We start from the raw sequence: 5000 nt of genomic DNA on the forward strand, positions 1-5000 counted from the left end.
AAGCCAAATGATATAGTGCTTCAGATTCCTCAGCAAGGACACCCGAAACCTTAAAAAATAAAAACATTTTTGTTAAGCATTCAAATAATACATACAGGTGTAATGTGAATGTGTGGGCTACATACATGTACTATTATTACAGTGTATGGAACCTTTGGTTTCCTGTTTTTGCTCTCACCTATTGTATAGAATATGTGTGAAAATCTTTGATCATGAATTGGTATATTTCAAAGAGCTACACAAAGACCAAGAATACTATTGACAGACAATATTCAGAGCTGGTGGAGCTTTAGTGTCAACTATTACTATTACTAATAAATATTTCTTATTTGAGGGAGGTGGTTAATAGAGGGTGGCTTTTATTTGAGGAAATAAGGTATTTCGTATCATCTTAAAATAGAACACTTTGATTTCCACTTTAAGGTTAAATCCAGAGAGCTAAACTTTAAAGGTTTCCATTTTTGTATTTCAATGTATGGTTCTGCTTAGAAATACTTGCCTATAAACTTATGAATTACTCAACTCTTTCAGCAATTTTTAATCAGATCTTAAGTGACATTTTTATAACCACAAGTATTTGTTATTTTGAATTCCCTTATACACCTTGTCTGTCTGCCCCCTCCCAATATTGTGGCATAAACTTTGCTTTCAGTAGCTCTTGCGGAATTCAAAATGGTGAATGCTGCTCTTCAACAGATATCTTTTTATCATAATGAAACGATTCTGTTCATTGAATTCTCATTAATGTATTGTCTTAAAAGTTAAACGACTAGAATGCCCAAGAACAACGAGATCAAACCTTTTAAATGAAAAGTGAAAGAGAAATAGTGAAGAATTACAACTTCTAATCAAATCTTTGCTTATATTTTAGAATAAAATATTCTCGAAACTGAGAATGGTTTGATCTGACCTGCTCTAAAGTCGAACTGACTCAATGTATGAAACTTTTCGTTTCATATTATTATCTCACCTATTGTATGCAATATGTGTGAAAATATCCATTATGAACCGATGTTTTTTAAAGAGCTACACAAACAAGAGGACCATTGACCGACCATGATACACACAGAGCAGGGGCAGTTGTAGTGCGAACTATTGATAGATAAAGTATGAAGGATTGCTGCCATATATTTATTTGTTATGGTCTACAGTTAGAGGTTGCTTTTTGATTTCCGTTAACGGAAATAGACATATGTCGTGGTAGCTTGCCATCGATCATGGAAAAAAGAACGTGCTCCCTTTTCAATGATGATCAACTCAGTAGTATAATAAATATGTTAGCTTCCTTGTGAATTAAATGCTTTTTCATTCCAGAAAATCTAAGGAAGTAAGGTGATGTTGAACTAGAAATCATATGAGCTTACCCCTAATACATGAAAGTGTTGCTATAACACAAAACAAACAGAAAGATCTTACCAACTCTTGATCCACATTGCTGCTTGATGAAGAAGCACCTTCTTCGCTCTTTTTTATTTTTCTCCCTCCGTTATCCCCATAATCTCGAAAATCTCTCTGGGGGAGAACGTTTTGGCATAGTACAACAGCACCAACAAAGCGACGGTTGACAACTGACAAACTATCGACCGAGCGCCAAACGACCCAGCAAGCTACGTCATGTAAGGTCACCTATTGACCAATAATAATGCGGGGTCAAGTATTCGACGGTCATTTCTTGGTCCTCTATTACAATTTTCCCCATGGTAAAGTCCCCTTTTTTGAACGCGTTTATAGCTCTCATTAGCTGACGAGCTTCCTCCCTAAAATGGGTGTAATTCGAAATAGAGCACCGAAGAGCAGTAAAATTGCTTATCGATGTGTCCAAAATATCATTTAAACTAACTTCAGGGCCTTCATCTTCCTCGGTTTCTACACTCTCCACCAAAACTTGTTCAATTACTTCTTCGTGGGAGAAACGTCCTCTTCTGGCCACCTTTTTTGGGGGGAAGACTGCTGGTGTGACCACAGTAACTAAATGACGACTTTTTGAGACAGCTGACCCGGCGCGCAGTCTCACTTCCACTCTACCTTGTATTCTGAGCGTAAATAAACAGCAGTAGCATAGGCCTTGTTTGATGCATCACTAAAAGCATGAATCTGAATACAGATTAATGTGGAAGTAGAAGTAAAATAACAACGAGGTATGTTCACACCATTCAATTGTATCAAGCCAGGCACAAGGTCCTTCCACATTCGTTCATGATTTCCTTGCAATTCAACATCCCAGTCTACCTTCTCCACACAAAGACACTGACATTTCATTGTGATAGTGAACGGACTCAAAAGTCCCAAAGGATCAAACAATTTGGCTGTTAACTAAAGCAGTGATCTCTTGGTGGCTTGCATTTTGTTTGCAGACTTAATCAGCTCAGTAAAGTCGAATGATATTTCCTCTGTTGCAGTGTTCCAAAAATCCCAAGAGTCTTGACTGGTGCATCTGCTGTTCGGGTTGGTCCAACAGTGGACTTGATAAAAGATCCGTCTTCTTCCTCGACCACTGCATTTGGCTTTTCAGTTTTCGTTTATGCTACACTTTCCTCCTTGTTGTTGATGAGCTGAAGCAGTTCACTAGAGTTTGAGTTCCATTTTCGTAAGTTAAAGGTTCTTTTCACCATCAGTTCCTTTGATTCCTGGTAAAAGTCAAATCCTTCTTAAACATTAAAAGTGGGAAAGTGGTAAGTTAAAGGCTGATAATTGCAAATAGAACTCTGACGTTTCAGCAATGCTGCCTTCATCAGGGGAAATATGTGAGTTTGTTGAAGTGGAAAAGTTTAAAATTTGAAAATGCGTTCGTAAAAACAAGCGAGTGTGCGCACGCGCAAGTCACGTGAAAGAGAAATTCTGATTGAGTCCACCCAGTTCGAGGGTGCCTCTTGAAGATGATCCTTGTTAACCGAGTCAACATTGTCTTCAACATCATCGTCCCATTCACTGTTTGCAAATGATGGTGGTGAGCGGTTTGAGTTTGTATTATCTTTGTCTTCAACGGTATGATCCATATCTGAAAGCATTACAGGAAAGCTCTTTCGAAAGGCCAGCATATTATATCCTTGTTGAAATCAATTGATGTTCATGCGTCAAATGAAAAAAAAAAAAAAAAAACGGGTTTAGACAACTTATAAATGTATTCATAATTTATGAATTGAGTTTGGCACGGCAGTAGCACGACTTGATTTCAAATGGCATGCGTCTTCACTTCCTTGGTTGCTGTCTCTGGTCGTTGTGCTAATTCGTCCTTCTTATTTTCGTTTGTTGTTGTCTTTGGTCACTGCGCTAATTCGCCTTTTTTGTTTCGTTCATTGCTGCCTCTGGTAGCTGTGTTCCTTCGTCCTTCTTTCTTTTGATCGCTGGTTCTTCTGGTTCCTTTTCTGATCCATTCCTTCGCTTTTTCGTCTTCTTCTTTTGCTCTTTTCTTAGTTTCTTGTAATAAACGTTTCACTCGTTGTTTAACTTTTGCTTGAGTGAACGTTTTCGCTTTTCGTTACTGACAGATCCATTGCTGATGGACTCCAAAGATCAAAGGAGAAAAATGCTGACAGCAAAACAAAGGCATTTATTGAGTTAATGTGTGGTAAATAGTTGATTGTTTGTAACGAGAGGACAGCAAAACCTGTAATGTGATTTGATAGAAAGACAATAGGAAAGCAACAATCAAGACATGAATCATCTCCTTCCACACCAACACCCACTCAAAGAAGCCTGATGGAATGACATTCTCCTCCACATGAGGAGAGAGAGAATGCTCTTCTTCAATCGCTACAGGTCTGGGGCGGATCCAGGATTTGACGAAGGGGGTTGGGATAAACGCCCATCGAAGGCGGTAGCCCCTAGGAGGGTCCGGGGCATGTTCCCCCGGAAAAGTTTTAATTTTAGGGCCTCTGAAATGCGATTTCCAGCGTTTTCACGGGCAATTTGAAGTGGCTTAATTGCTCTAAAGTCACCTCCATTTTTGTGCTAACTACAGTAATTTAAAGGATGGATTTTCTTAACACTGACAATAATTGAGACGGATAAACATTTTAAATTCATTCAAATTAAAAATTCATGATTCCTCAAAAATGGGATCAGCCAGCAACATTCTGCGGGGTTGCTGTTCTGCAAATTTCTGGACAACAGCATCATAATCCACGGGTTTCTTGTGGTGAATATTCATGAGCGCCAAGCCAGACAATCTTTCTGTCGTCATGGTGGTCCGCAGGTAGCCTTAAACCAGCTTTAAGGTACTGTTTACCCGCTCGTTGTCAGCTGAAGTCACTGGAATAGTGCATGCAATGCGCAGCAAACAGTGGATGTTGGGGAAAATGTCTGCATCACAGGCCTAAGATAACAAAAAAGAAATAGTTCAGTTTAATTTGAAAGGCGAACATTAAAAAACAAAAACATTAAGTTCTGTACCTCTAATGCAGGTTGAAGTGCGTCTGGTTGGCTTCTCTCTGACTGCCACTTTCTCGTCCATCGATGGTACTCAACATCCAGAGTTTGAGGGTTTGGCAGGTCTAAGCTGTACATCTCTGAAACTGCGTCAATGTTTGCATCCGTGCGTGACACGGTGATGCTTGGAACTAGACCAAGTAACTGCACAGCAGTCTTCTGAGTATTACTAAATCTAGAACAATTCAAAATACAACCACTGATCAGAATTTGCGTATTTGTACTCTGTTGTACTTTGTGTAGTGTGACTGTTATAACTGGAGAAGAGTAAAGGAACAGCTATGTAATCTGATCACTTTAAAGGGAAACCCGTCCTGAAGGTCGTCTTATTTTGCAAACAACGTATCTAAAATGTCATGAAGACCTGATTAAAACATATTACCTTGAAGACATCTCTTGTGTAATATGGTCAAGAAAAGGAACAAACAGATTGCGACAGTAATATTCCTCAGGAGTGTCATGGGGTGCATTTGCCCGGTGCTGCTGTCTTGAGGCTGTTCTCGGAACGCTGGGCTCGGTACCTAGGTCTGAACTGAGCTCGACAACATTAGAGTACCATCTTTTGAACACAG

Source organism: Porites lutea, chromosome 7 (assembly GCF_958299795.1).
Source record: "Porites lutea chromosome 7, jaPorLute2.1, whole genome shotgun sequence".
In the NCBI taxonomy this organism is placed as follows: Eukaryota; Metazoa; Cnidaria; class Anthozoa; order Scleractinia; family Poritidae; genus Porites; species Porites lutea.